Genomic DNA, 15,818 nt, shown 5'->3' with positions numbered 1-15,818 from the left:
AGTTGTTCCACAACTAACACGCATAATGTAATTGCATGAGTTAACAAAAAAACTACATATTAAATTCATGAACATTATTTAACCAAAAAGAAAACTTCTCTTTCAAATCAGAATATGAATTCATTTGAATCCTTTTGTGGAATAGTCTCACCAACATCTGCAATGGAAGCTTGAGGCATAGTCCTGGTTGGACATTTCATTGCGTAGTGATCATATTTGTCACATCTAAAGCATCGGATTTCAGAAATGTCCTTCCTTCTTTTGTGTGTAGGAGCATCATTTGATTCCTTATCTTTCTTTCTTTTGGAGTGTCCTTTCTTACCCTTCTTTGAGGAGTGCACGGCAAGAACATGAATATCTTCATTTGTGGAGCTTTGGCCAATACCTCTTGTAGGCAATCTTGAATGCAGTCTGTCTTCAATCGATCAAACTTAGGGAGTTTTGATCTTGCGCTTATCCTTTGAATAAATGACTCCCATGATGAAAGAAGACCATTAAGAGCCAACATGGTTAATTCTTTGCTATTTATGGTGTGTCCAATGGTAGAGAGTTGATCTCTCAATTCGGTAATCCTCATGAAGAAAGACATGATGGACTCTCCTTTCGTCATCTTGATGTGGTGAAGTTGTTGCTTCAGTGCCAGAGCTTGACTCGTGTTGTTGATCTCATACATCTCCTCTAATGTTTTGAACATGTCATATGCCTTCGTCATCTTGGAGATGATTGGCACAATGCGATCTTTCACGGAGTCAACCAACATTTTCATTGCTTTGTTGTTCTTTCTCTTCCATTGAACCTTCTCATCCTCTTCCTTTGGTTCCGGTACTGCATCCTTCACAAATTCATCTAATTCGTTTTCCCCCAAAGCAAGCATGATTCTAAACTTCCAAGATATGAAGTTTAATGTTCCTTCAAGTCCGTCCTCAACTCTAATTCCATTCACCATCTTGACATTGTCAGCAATAGATGAACTTGAAGACAATAATAGAACATAATCTTGCTTATATGAATCTGATCTTGATCTTTGCTCAATCCTGCTCTGATACTATTTTAAATTTGGTGATCAGATTTATAATTTCAAAATTATCTGACAGTTGTCAAGATTCACCTCTTTAAGGAGAATCAACTTGGTTCAAACCCTATGTTCAACTTGCTTTATTAATGGTGATCTGCTGAATAGAGAGATTACGTCACAGTGAGGGAATTTACTGTAACTGTAACTGATGTAATGCAGATTGAAAAGTGATATAGAATACGCAGAACAAGGAGATTGATCTGCTGTTAATACGGTGTTAATCTGATATACTGAATGAGGACTGTGTTTTATGATGCTATATATGCTTCTAATCAATATTCAGATGGAGGGAGAGATTGATATTAAATACTTAACATGATGCTTGTTCCAAACAACGCATCTCTTATTGAACCATCACGTCTCTCCCCCTAGAAGCGGTTATGTATTAATATGTCTAACTACTGATGCTAGTTAATACGATAAACTTAGAATTGATTCATGTATTTATCGATTCACATATTAACTATTATGAAGAATCGATTCATTTATAAATCGGTTCGTATACATATAACATAGAATCGAATTATATATATTAGTCGATTGATATACAATAAATGTTAATATCATATTTATCATAACTATATATTAATTAATTGGTTAACTAAGTTGCCTAATTCCGATTAGACAACTTAGTTGATTCAGTCAGATTAGAAGATTACTTACTGACGCTAATCTTCAACAAGTACTAAGTTACTATGGCACAAATATCGTAGAGAGAAAAGAAAAACATGTTTGCATTAGTATTGTGTTTATTACAAATGTGTGTTTGCATTTTGCAGTTTATTATTTATTAGTGCTACAAATTTCAAAAAGATAGGTGGTCCTCATTATTTGTTACAGTTACACATTTCTACTCCGAGAAGAATCAAAGCAAGTAGGTAACTGTACTGGATGCACCAATTTGTGTTTGGAATGCACCCAAAGGCAAACGTATGTTGACAGCTGGCTGCATCTTGAGCTGAGAACATTTGGAGAGAGTTTTGCCATTAAATTTGCAAGAAAAGAAATAAATAAGAAAACAGAGCATCAGTAATACTTAGTGCATAAAATCTTTTCGTGAATTCTTTACCATCCTTTTGAAGTGACTTTTTATTTTTTTAAAACAAATGGAAATTTGTGGCAAATATGATAGTCTGTCTAGTATTTAGAGTGCTTGTTTCACTTTGCATAAGTAGACAATAGTGATTATGTTTTTGATACCTTTGAACAGTTGTATCTGCAAAACATGTAAAACATTGAATATGAAATGAGAAATACAATTTAAAATAATGGATAGTTTTTTAGAAGATAAAAGGAGAATGGATATATGTAACGTTCCCCTCCAATAATTTAATTCAGGAACTGGAAAGCCCATTCCATGTTTCTTGTGGGCTTAGTTAAAGTTATAGGGAAATAATTTCAATTTAATATTTATATTTTCTGTATTTTTCACATTTTTCTAAATTTTGGTTTTAGAGGTGTTCTCCGAGAACTTTTAAGGTCTAATTTATTTGAAAATATTTAATTAATTTTTCTTGGCATAGCTCTTCTAGATATATTTTTTAATGCACCAAAGAAGTTTGATTTTTGCCTACCAAACAAGGAGTTAGGACCTCGCGCTTGCATGTTTCTATGTGTGTGTTTGTGTCTCTGTCTGTGTGTGAATGATACTCATAATTGCTAGTAAAAAAAATGAATGCCTCATAATTTGCAAAATTGAGTACCTCATAATTGAAATGATAATTGATATTCGATATTAAGAAAAGGAGATGAAAGCTCCTTAAGTAGGGAGTACAAGTGTTGTTTCTATGAAAGATACATTTGAAAACGAATGACAGAAATGAAACTTCCTAAACCTAACTAAAGACGAAAGACATAAAAGGAAATTTCTAATTACCAACTAAGATGACCATTATGTCAATACTACAATATTATTTTAATAGCCTGCCTTAATGGTCATTCTATTAACTACCCTACAAAAGACTTTAAATAATTTGCACATCTTTTGGCCATTAATGCGTAGAAGGCTACTCCATTCTCTTTAGAACGCTTTGTGACATGAGCCTACTGTTGAGACCCTCCCAGGTTGGACTTTCGATGAACCAACCACTTTCTGTAGAACTTATTAATGTGACCAAGATTACTACTTGCCGTTAAACCTGTGAATGCCTTCCCACTTGATGTTGGGTAACTATGTCATCCCTCCCTTTATCCAGAGACACCAAGATCAGCTTCTCAAAAAACTTTGAATTTTGTTGATAAAAAATTGGCAAAAAACAGAAACCATGATTTTGTAGAAAAATCGTCAAACGATTGATGTGATGCTGAAATCACACTCCTTCGATTTTGTGAAAAAACAGTAAGAACCCAATAAACAAACACCCTTCATGATTTTTTGTGGAAAAAAAATCATAAAACCCACCATAAAAATAAAAAAATGGGAAAAATCCCGTTGCACAACACCACTATGCCCATGCCAAAAAAAAACTAGAAATTGTGCCAAAACTGTTGACGCTCATTGCAGGAAACCCACAATCATGTAGGAAAACACCCATCACATGAAACTACAGGAAACCCACAAATTGTTGAAAAAATTGTGCTCATAAACTTGGTCTAACCCTTGACGTGGCAGAAGAATAACACTGACTTTGCGTTGTATAAAATTCTCCACCAGACTAGAAAATTGAAACCCTAAGTTCGTAGAAAATGCAAACCATGTGTTGTGACCATTTCACACATCGCCCCATTAAAATGGGGACCCCCTCTTTTTGCTTTTGTTTTGCCTATTCTTCTCTCTGCTTTTAGGATTTTGAGTAAGTGAGTGAGTCGTCTGGACTAGGGTTAAGCCTTAGGAGTTGCCTTTTGATATTTTCAAGCCGAGTCCAGTCTAATTTTGAAAGATTATTAAGTATCCTCACAGAGATTGCAATTTTGAAATAGGATGAGCTTGCCAGGAAGTCAAGTATGTCTCAGGATGGGTCCAGTTAAGATTTTGAGGGCAAATTCAAGTTAGGTCTAAGGGTTAGCATTTTAATGATTGAATTATACATTTTGTCTGGGCAAACTTTAACCAAATTTTGGAAGCAAGGTAACCGATTGCTGGACTTGAGGATGACTTAGCCCTGCATGATGAAGTGATTTGAAGACCTAAATTTTTGATATTTTGGCTTGTAAGGGCAAAATCGCTCCTGTCCCTCTCTTAGGGACCAGGGCGAAAGTGATATTTGGTGCATCTTGGTTATTGACTTGTTTTAATTGTTTTATGCAGGGTCGCCAGGGGATACAATTGAAGATTTTGAAGATTTTGAAGACTCAAAAATGACAAGTTTTTAAAGTTTAAGACCGAATCGCTCCTGTCCTTCACTGAAGGACCAGGGCGAAATGGCTTACTTAGCTCGTTTTGGGCCTCATTTGATCAAACTGAAGCATCAAGGACGCAAGGAAAGATGAAGTGAACGTAATTGAATATCCAGACGTAGTCAAAAAGTAGTGAAAGGTTGAAATCGTTGTCTAAAGGACAAATCGCTCCTGTCCCCCACCCAGGGACCAGAGCGATTTTCTTCAAAGCACACCTTCTTGGACATTTTTGGATTTGGACTTTTGTTCATAGCTTGCAAAATGATGGTATTTTCCCCAGCAAAGGAAATTTGAGATGAAAATTATAAAGATTTGACCTTGAGGACCAAAATCGCTCCTGTCCCTCACTGAAGGACCGGAGCTTGTTTTTCAAAATTGCACTGTTCTTGTAGGATCAAGACAATTTTATGATTGGAAGAGATCAAGGAGGGCATGTCTTGTCCATTGAATATAATTTGAGTAATCGACATGCAAGGAAATAGGCTAAGATGACAAAATTGCTCCTGTCCCTCATTGAAGGATCGGAGCTTGAATTCCAAGTTTGCCTTATCCTTGCAAGATTTAAATGATTTCGCGATTTGAGGAAGACAAGGAAAGTATGTTTTGCTCATTGAATATAACTTGAATGGACCACAATGGAGAAAATCGATCCAAATTGGCTAAGGCGCTCCTGTCCCTCTCTCAGGGACCAAGGCGATTTTTTAAAGGAAGCTCCTGTCCCTCTCCCAGGGACCAGAGTGATTTTCCCTCAAGACAAGTTTTTGGCAAAGGAAAGGCAAGTTTTTCGTTTGAGAGGAGTAAAGGAAGGCATAATCGATCCATTGAAGACAATTTTGAAAGTTTGCAAAACACAAGTGGAGCCTATAATGGCCAAGGCACTCCTGTCCCTCACCCAGGGACCAGGGCGAAAAATACATTATCAAGTCTTCCCTTCCAAATTTGGTCGAATCCAGGCCAAGGCACATGATGGCGACGATATTTGGAATGCTTCAAAGAAGAATGAAGTTGCAAAAAACCACAAAACTTGATGAAATTGGCTAAGGCGCTCTTGTCCCTCACCAAGGGACCAGAGCGAAATCTTCAAATTTGCTTGATTGCCTAACATTTTGGAGTACCACTTTCGTTTGCAAGACTCAAGATGGATTAAGGAACAATGTTTTACGCTTTGAAGATAATTAGATATTGATATGATTAAGGATTTGTGCCATGGACTAAAAATCGCTCCTGTCCTTCATTGGAGGACCAGGGCGATTTCTATAGAATCAATCATTCCTTTCCAAAACCACGTCAAGGCGAGATTATGCGAAGTGAGAAATGTCTTTAGGAAGATAATGAACAACGAATTAACCTCAAAATCAACAATTTTAAGCTCAAAAGCAAAAAATCGCTCCTGTCCTTCACTGAAGGACCAGGGCGAATATCCTTGGAAGAGCTCATTTTGTCTTGGAGAAGCGAGTCAGGCATGCACAAAACAAACAAGGAAGATCATTGATTGCCCTGCAACATGAATTGGTGATTGGGAAAGACAAGGACCAAGGGCAAAAGGTGGGATCGCTCCTGTCCCTCACCAAGGGACTAGGGCGAAGATGTTTTAAGATACACTCCTTCCAAAGATGGAATAAATCAAACTCAAGATTCCAAGCGAAAAGACCATTTTGGACGTCCAAGATAAGACTTTGAATGTGAAAAGCGAGAAATACAAGGCCAAAATGCATGGGCGCTCCTGTCCCTCTCCCAGGGACCAGAGCGATGTTGATAGATGTCCCTTATTCTTCCCATGCTTAGGCACCAATATTTTCCAAATTACATTAAAATGCCAAATTCGCTAAAAACGTGAAATATTTAATTAAGTTGGCATTTAATAAGTTCGCATGGGCATTTAATAATTAATTTAGGCCTTTTAAAAAAAAATCGAAATTTTAATTGCGAAGGCATTTAAATTAATTATTAGTAAATTAAATAAAAAAGAGAGCGCTTGGGATATTATTGTAATATTTTTATAAAGGTCGGCCTCCTCTTTTATTTAATTTTTATTTATTTTTGCCTATTTTCCAAGTCGGCCTATGGGCACTTGCAATAGTAAGCGCCTATATAAGGGAGGTATTTTGATGCATTTTAATCCATCATTCAATCATTTATTTAAATGCGATTTGGAGAAGCAATAGAGGTGCGAATTTCAATCCAAGAAGGAGTGCGAACTTTGTTGGAGGTTAGAGGTGGAGCGAGTTTTCCTCAAGGCGTTGAAGACCCAAAAGGTGGTGAAGTTGATGAAGGAGGCGCATTTGCTAGAAGACTTCGATCTTCATTTTGCCTAGCGAATTTCTTAATTTTTGCATCGTTTTTAGAGCTAGTTCTCGAAGAGAGGTATGGCAAGATCTTCCTTGTTCGAATTTTGAAATTTTGAATTTCCAATTGCATAGTCATATTTAGGAAATGATAATTCAAAGACTTATAATGAAGTTTCCTAAATTTAAAACTTAAATCTAGTCCATATTTCTACGTTCCAAGGTATATTGCTCATTATGAAATGTTGTGTAGGTGACAAGATGGCGACCCCAAAGGCAGGAGCATCCACCAGTCATCCAACCCTCATGAAGGAAGATCAAAAGAATGAAGAAATGGAGACCAAGATCGTGTCAAAATGGAGCAACATTGGAGATACCAACTTGGGAAACTTCAGTGTGAAGAAGTTTCGAGAGGTCCCTTATATTGGAAAGCCATCACCTGTCGCAAGGAGAATAATTGAAAGTGGCATTATCAAGGCGACCGGCTTCCCTCCAACAATCCAGTGCCATGAGCTGATGATCGAGTGTGCCCGCCATTATGACCCACAGTCAAGATCAATCGTATCCAAGGACGGAAACACTTTGGCTTATCTTTCAGAGGAGGCTATCAGTGAAGCTCTCCATCTACCAGAACATAAAGATATGATTTACAAAAGCTTGGAAGGAGCTAGATCCATGTACGAGGATGATCCAGACACTTGCTTGAGCATCATCAACAAGAACTGGTTACTCAAAAGTCGTCCTCGCCTGAGCAAGATTCCCAACACCCCACATAGGATCGACTTCCAGGAGGAGTACAGAGATTTGATAACCTTACTCAATCGAGTTACAGGGGCTCCTCAAGCCTTCTATTTTGAGAAGTGGATGTTCTTCTTCATCCAAGTGATAGTTCAAGGAAAAGGAACAATTCGTTGGGCTAGAATCATTAGCCATTGCTTGGATGTGCAGTTGAGAAGACTGAAGGCTACCAAGTCATTCCACATGAGCTCGTACATCATGTATGCCTTGATCAGGAGTTTTGAATATGCAGGACTACCTCACAGAGGAGCGATTGGAAGAGGACCTGGAGAAGTCAGAGTTTGTGACTCTTATGTTCATTTGCATCATCCACCAGGAAGTAACTACAAGTTAGTCAATGATACCTTCACAATGAACATCACCAGGACACTGCAAGGCGGGATTCACAATCGGCTATCTCAAGAGGCACAGGAACTTGTAAAGAGGTATGGTGCCTGGTTTATCCAATTTCAGAAGTTTACATATATTAGAGTTCATGGGTGTCCTTCACCTCCATATATGTTGCCAAGATATCCGACAGACCGGATAATACTACTTGAGGTGACTAGGCAGTTGGCAGCTTATGCAAAGGCATTCAGACATAGGCATGGAAATGGATTTCCTGTACCTATCATACTAGGAAATTCAATAGAGGTATGTCCTAATGCTCCAGCTTTAGATGATGTAGAAAGAGAGTTGGCCTTATATTCATTTTCATTCTTTTCATTGAGGGAGAATTTTGATCCTTATGGGTATATAGAGGAGACATTTGGTAGAAAATACAAGCATGAATGTCAGGTAGAGGACTTTTGGATGAATCTCTCAGATGATTTAGAAGTAAAAAGAAAGATGCATTCCAGATTGCCTTTGGATTTCATCAGGAAATGCAAAGTTTACAGAGTGGCCGATCAAGCTCAGGACAGTGGCAGGCACCTCCAGTCATCCTATGATAGAGAGGACAAGGCAGTAAAGATAGATTGGAATGAACCTGAGGTTGTGGACTTAAAAGCTTTGATGGCCCCAGTTTTGTCCTGTACTCGCAGATGGGTTGATGTGCAACATCAAAAGTTGAGAGAGCAGAACATATCTATGACTTTTACTTTGGAGGAAAGATCGGCAGAAGGAGGAGCAAGCGCAAGTGAAGGCCATCCTCATCCTAGAAGCACAAGCGAAGGCAATCCTCACCCCAGAAGCGTAAGTGAAGGCAATCCTCATCCTAGAGGTGCGAAGAGGAAGGAAAGACCTGAAAAAAGAGAATCTTCCATGAAGAAGCAAGAGGCCAATCGAGATCGCTCATCCGGCACATCTTCTCGACAAGAGAAGAGGACACTTGAAGTGGAGGAATCTATGGAATCAATGGTTCAGAATGATAAACATGAAGAAGGACAGGCATCTCAACGTTCATCAAGTCAATCTCCCCAGGTCAATGAGCTACATGAAGACAAGAATGATGATGAAGCGACATCTCCTCTCCGGAAAGAAGAGCCATCACCTAAAGAAATACAAGTTAGAGAGACAAGGTCCGCCATTCCAGATTGGTTGAAGGAGAGACTAACCAGGGTAATTGTGATTGAGGATGAAGATAATGTAATTGACTTAGAGAGCCTTGTTGGAAATTCTCAGGAAGTGACAGAAAAGAAGAAGGCCACCAAAATGTCCAAGATGATCAGAGATGAGACAGGGTCCAGGAAGTTGCAGATAGCTACACCGGCAGTGGACAAGTACGAAGGTGAAATCCTTGCAGAAGAGTATGATGTAGAAACATTTGAGCTTGGTCCACTCACAGCCGAGTAGACACTAGATGAGGCCACTGATTCATTTGAGGCACTTAAAGATAAACTTAAGGAAGAAATGGAAAAGAATAGAAAACTTGAGAGAGAGGTCAGTGCTTGGAGAGGCTACTTTGGCCACCTCAGTCAGCCTTTGAGATGTCAGGATCCCGCAGTGTCTCCTATGCAAGCACTTCCCCTAGAATCAGTTGGTGAGGCAGAGAGAGTTAAGAGCTTGGTCCAGCTTATGAGCTCTTGGATTAACAAATCCCATACAGTTGTCGTTGAGTTTGCAACAAGAATGATGCAGACCATCCATCGGGCTATCCAGGTCCTTGAGATCATCCACAACCTAATGATAACAGTAGCTGCCTTTGCTCATACTAAAGATGTTATCATTCCTGTTCTTCAAGTAATCAGGCAAACACCAAGGAAGATCTTAGCACAAGAAAAAATAATGGATGGAGGAGTTCATAATTTACTCCAGTGGTCTACTTTACTCCAGATGAAGGAAGTTCTTTTCGAGGACACCAGCGCCAAATGCAATCAAGTGGTGGAGGTCATCCATCCAATCCAGGACAAGGTGTTTGGGGTGTTATGTACTATTCTTGGCAGAAGGATCGAAGTTGAGACAGATGTGGATCTTCAAGAGTTGGAAGAAAGGGTCAAGGTCATCTTTTGCAAAGATGAGAATGTTATTACAGATGAACAAAGAGATCAAATGTTTGCTACTATGCTCCTGATTGAGAAAATCAAGGAACTCGAACCTGAATGGGACGCAGCTCTTCTCAAGGCCTTTGATCAGATTATTCACTTGGAGGAACGAATGAGGAATCTTCCCGAGATTCCTATTGCTGAGATTGAGGGAATCGTGTCCAAATTCATTGCATATGCTAAAAAGGAGCATTGGAAAGGGAATAAGGTTCTAGAAGAGAGGTTGTTATAGATGACATGGCACCTTAAATATCATTGGTCTATGTTTCCTAGATTTTTGTGCCAAATTAAATATTTGGCTATGCATTTAATATTGTTCAATAAAAAGGGAACTTTTGTAATAAAACCTTAATTAGGGTTTAGGTGTCAGAATTTCAGCCGTTGATCTTCTTTTGATCTGGGCCGTTCATTGTAATTGAGGATGCTATATATACCCTCATTCATTTTCATTTTGTAATTTAGAATAGGAGCAATAAGAAATAGTTAGAAGACTAGAGCTTTTGGAGAGAAGAAAGTTATTTTGTAGCAAGATTGGGTTTTGAAGAAAGAATTTCAAGCAATTGTTGTCTATTTTGGCTTTGAGTTCAATAAAATATTGAAGTTATGGTGTTTTATTGCATTTCTTGTGGCTATCTTCATGGTTGTTTGTTTTCTTGAATCATTCTCAGTCGAAGTAGTATTTAAGTTTGAAGGACTAAGTGTTGGGCTTGATTTTTGGTGAGATTCACGTTCCAAACCACTAGCTTCTTGCTGATTGTAGGAACGCCTTGTGTGGTCAACTGGAGAGACCTGAATTACTTAAACCTTCAATCGTCATTGAGCTTTGGATATGTGCCTTTGTGGTAGTGTCTATGATCCTTGATGAATTGAAAAATCATTTGTTACCTTAGAAGATCGCATCAATTTCAGTTGGGTTGTTATTTCATGGCAATATTGAAATTGGTAGAATCTTACCAAGTCTAGCCTACATTGGGTCATTCTTAGGATTAGATTAGAATTTATCCCTTGCAAACTCTACCTTTTGATCTTTTTGAGAACTTGTTAGTTTTAGGAAATCTTGTTCCTACAGCTCGGAGGACGTAAGGCCCCTTGATGAAACAACATTCACAACAAGCACTGGTGCTTATCCACACGTAGAGACCCTACATAAAAGAACATTGGAGTCACCCTGATTGATCCTTTTTTGCGACATCTTCAGCAATCAGAGGCTTTATTCAAGAGAGGATAAGGTACCCTTGTGTATTTTATTCTGTGTATGATTGTGTACAAAATACACGTCAACACCATGTTGCCTAGGAATCTTAGAAAACCCTCATAAGCCCTTTGCTCGTGAAAGAAAACTTAAGAAAAAAAGTTGAGGGCAATGATTTTTTTAGAAAACACCAGTTGATGAAGGGACAAAATCTGCTCTAGAAACAACAAAAATCGTGCAAAAATGCAGCCAAAAACCCTCGATTTTTAGTTGACCTGCTGCGATTATGTGCAGACTCGTTGCGTTGAGTAGACATGAGCAAAGCACCAGAAATCCCTTCTAAAAATCTCCAGATGTGGACATAAAAACTTTCATCGATGCTGGAAACCATGATTGTTGGCAGAAAAAAAGACGTGGGGGATAAACATCGCATGAAGAGACAAAATGTAAAAAACTTCTAGAAATAAATTCCCGCTAAATATCAACGAATTATTTTAAAAAAGTTTTCCAAAAACTTAATGCGCTTTGATACCATGAAATGATAATTGATATTCGATATTTACAAAAGGAGATGAAAGCTCCTTATAGAGAGTACAAGCAATGTTTCTATAAAAGAAATGATCGAAAATGAAAGACAGATAGGAAACTTCCTAAAACTAACTAAAGACAAAAGACATAAAAGGAAGTTTCTTAATACCAACTAAGATGACCATTATATCAATATTGCAATATTATTTTAAATAATAATTTGGAAAACTGAAATTTCTGTTGTGTGTGAGAGAGATCTCTTTCTTTGTTGTTATCACTTAAGAGCAAAAGTTATGGCTAAATTATTTGTTGGAGAAGAAGGGTATTGGAATTTGAGAGCAAGAGTTGCGCATTAAGCATCTATAAAATACAAGCAATCACTTCATTTCAGTATCTCATATTTTACATATCAAAATGAACTTCTTTGGATGCTGAAATTAGAGGACAAACCCCATTTGGTTTCTTGAGGGCAATCTCATATAGAGATTGTATTATGCACTTTAAACATTGTTTGGTTTTCAGCATAGTTCTTTTGTATTTTGTTTATAGGATTTGTGAAGGTAGGGAATTCAACATATAAAGTTTTTGCTTGTATATTTGAATATCTCTTTCTTTGTTGTTATATCTGTTGTATTGTGCCTTATTACTGAATATTTTTTGAACTTGATATGATCTTTAGAAGCAATGACATAACCAAACAAAAATTCATGCAGAGGCAAAATATTTTTATCGTCCTTGCCCAAACCATTCCCTAAAAATAGAGCCCAAACACTCTTAGGTGCTCACAAGTTTGCAAAACATTGGAAATATTACAAACATTGGGAGGAAAAACCAGAATCAGTCAACATGACACCAACAACAACCTTTTAATTAGCTATAACCATCTAAAACAGGGTTTTTCATGTTCAATACAGTTACACAAACACGTTTTAAGGATGAGAGTTCACATTTTAATATCAATGTTCAAATTCCTTTTAGTATTAACATTTGTTCATATTTTCTGAGAATTATTTTGCAAGGTATACATTTTTTGACGCTAATATTAAAGAAAGTAGAGTCATCAAGCAAACAAAAGCAATCAACATTTTTAGTATTAAATTTGATGATTATTGGAAACTTAACTTATACATTATTTATTTCAAAATTTAGAGGCAGGTTAAGATTACTGATTTTTGATATTGGGTCAAGTTTTAACTACCGAAAGTCAAAGATATCATTGAACACATTTATACTTTTACTAGCCTAGGCTTTCACAGAGCAGTCTTGGAACAAGGCTAAGGGTTTATTGTTCGAATAAAGATTCTACCAAATTTATCTAAAACCTAAGTTACCGGTTCGGGTTCGAAGAACCTGGTACGCTGGTACGGCAAAATTTTGAAAAGGGGTTTCGGTTCGTTAGTACAAAAACATGTAATTTATATATATATATATTGATATTTGTGAAGCCTATAAGTATGAATTAAAATTTGCATGTCACATAGCATCATATAAACAACAAAACAATCATAAGCTTGTAATCATAGCATCATGATGATACCATAATAGCATCATATACATCAAGTTTAATATCAAAATGACAAAATATTCAAGTATAATTGTTTCAACTTTCAACAATATAAAGTTTAATCATCAAATGGATCATCTAATTCATCCTCCTCGTCCTCCTCTTCCTCCTCCTCCTCCTCCTCATTGACATTGACATTAGATGAGCCAATGCCACTTGCACTATAAGTTGGCTCGATATCCGAGTCATCAAGTGTCAATGCAAGAAGCTGAGAAGCGGGAGCATCCAAATCAGTATGCTTTGGCTCTATATCCCACATCTTCGTTTCCCCATGTGTGTAGTCATGTTGTTTGTGTGAAAGAAGAGGTAGGTTGGAATGCACATACACTAAACCACCTTTGGATGAACCACCCGGGTTCGACTCGGGTTTGACTCGAGTTCGACTGGGTTCAACCAGGGATGAACCACCTCTGGGTTTTTCGAACCCTGGTCGAACCCAGTCCGAACCAGGAACTCATTCGAACCAGGACTGGTACCAGGGGGGTCCAAGGGCGAACCCGGTAACTTAGTCTAAAACTATACAATGTCCCCTTAAATTGGTTAAAGGAATCATGACCGTTCGCAAAACCTCTAATGGCCATTCATGCTTTTTGAATTCTAAAAAACACACTAGATTCAAAAAGCTTGATTGCCAAAAATAATAAAAAACAACTAGAATTAGTTTTTCTTGTCCACACAAAAGAAACATTGGCAAAATGGAGACTCAAGTTGTTGTAGCTAAGAGTTTTGTGGACCTTTGACAACGATGAACATGAAAGCTTTTGGGTTTTGGTGATTGCATATCCAATTGTCGAACTGTTCTAAAAATGATATTGAAATGGCTATGAACTGGGATTACTAAGATTTTGTTCAATATGGGAATGGAGTAGTTGATGTGAGATGCTATTGTGTGGTTGAGGCTACCCACTAGGTTACCCCTAGCGAGCACAACGGGCATATGGTGGTCTTTCCTTTGTAGTCTAAGGAGTGCCTTCTTGATCTTGAACTAGAACTCACAGAAATTTATAAGAAATTTTTTAGAGCTGAATGGCCCTTATTTTTTTTACCCCTTTAGGCTTGGTTAGGAACCAATCAATCCTTGGGCTTAGCTTGTTGTGACCATGCCTAGATGTGAAACTAAATCCTTTCAGGTTGAATATGGCCCTTGTTATTGGTGAACCAAATAACATAGTTCATTTGCCTCTTGCATGTGGGGTCGTAGTTAATTTGCCTCTTTCATGTGGGTTCATGTTTAATGGATCAACAAAACTATTGTCATAAGTTGGTCTCAATGGATCCTCTAGTTACAATTAAAAATAATTTGAATGAGCCCCACTTATTGAAGTGAATGATTCTAAACTATCATAAATATTTCAATAAATGTTCATGACGTGGAATTGTTGCCATAAGCATTTGAAAGTTTCTCTAATCATATAGGTGTCTTTTAGTACCTTGGTTACTCAACTAACAACAATGCCTATAAATGCTGCAACAAAAGACTAAGAAGAGTCATTAAGAGTACATCACTAGTTGTGGTGGACAAATGAATAAATATTAAATAACTAAAGGAATCTTAAAATCTCACTTAAAAGGTCTTAGTGAAAGAACATCTCTAAAACATGATCAGCAACTCCTCTTTAAATCGCCTAAAGATATCACTGGTCCATACATTGACACGGGTAGACTTGGGAGACGTCTCTTACTAATTCTACTTCAGCATGTTCTACATCATCATCGTGGTTCTACTTCTTTATAACAAGATGATATAGTTCCTTCTCATCTTGGGAAGATTGCAGCGGTCTTGGTTCTCGTAGCTATGGCACAATAAAGCAATTGCTTGACACAAAGCACTGGTCAAAACAATCTCGGATGTTCTTTGTACCCCGAGCTTGAAATACCAATATTCAAAACACAACAATTAAACATGCATGATAGAGCAATTGCTCAACACAAAGCCTTGGTCTGAACAATCCCAGGTGTACTTTGTACTTGAGTTGGACATTCTATATGCTCTTCTCCAATGTCCATATCCCACCAAACCACCTTCTTCTTTGAGTGTTCTCCATTACAAAAACTCATATCCTCTTGCATTTATTTCATGGGTTTATATATTAACTCAAAGGTAGGCATTCTACCATTACATGTTTTAATAATCATTTAATTACATTTACACACACCCTCAACAATTTTTTTTACATTTTTATAAGTTTAAAGGACTTTTCTCAAATTCTCCCTTAATATTTTTTAATAATGAAGGTTTATCTCACCTTTTACACCTTAAGACAGTTATTTTTTTTAATCATCCCCTTTTACATTTTTTTCCATTTATTTGGTAATCTACAAGAGACTTCTCATGAATAATCACATGTATGGGGAAAATTTCTCATAACACTATCTGGTTTGTTTGTTTTTGGTTCTTCTCCTTTTGGGGGTCTCTCTAGGATTCTCCTCCTAGAACTTTCCTTGTAAACTGGTGTACTCCTTGAGTCTCATAAATGTCTTTGTTTATTGAATGAGCATATATTTTCAGAGCATTTTCTTTGCTATTTCATTTGAACTGGTACCATGGAGACTCTATCTTTGTGTTTTACATCTACTA

General features: G+C 37.3%; 1 protein-coding gene across 1 annotated transcript in view; it reads left to right on the top strand.

Moving 5' to 3' along the window:
- The window catches only part of LOC131065183 (guanine nucleotide exchange factor SPIKE 1), a 193,180-nt gene that overhangs the window by 153,498 nt on the left and 23,864 nt on the right, over positions 1–15,818 (top strand). The window lies entirely within an intron of this gene.

The sequence above is a fragment of the Cryptomeria japonica genome, chromosome 10 (assembly GCF_030272615.1).
Source record: "Cryptomeria japonica chromosome 10, Sugi_1.0, whole genome shotgun sequence".
Lineage (NCBI taxonomy): Eukaryota > Viridiplantae > Streptophyta > Pinopsida > Cupressales > Cupressaceae > Cryptomeria > Cryptomeria japonica.
This window is presented reverse-complemented; position numbering and strand designations above follow the sequence as displayed.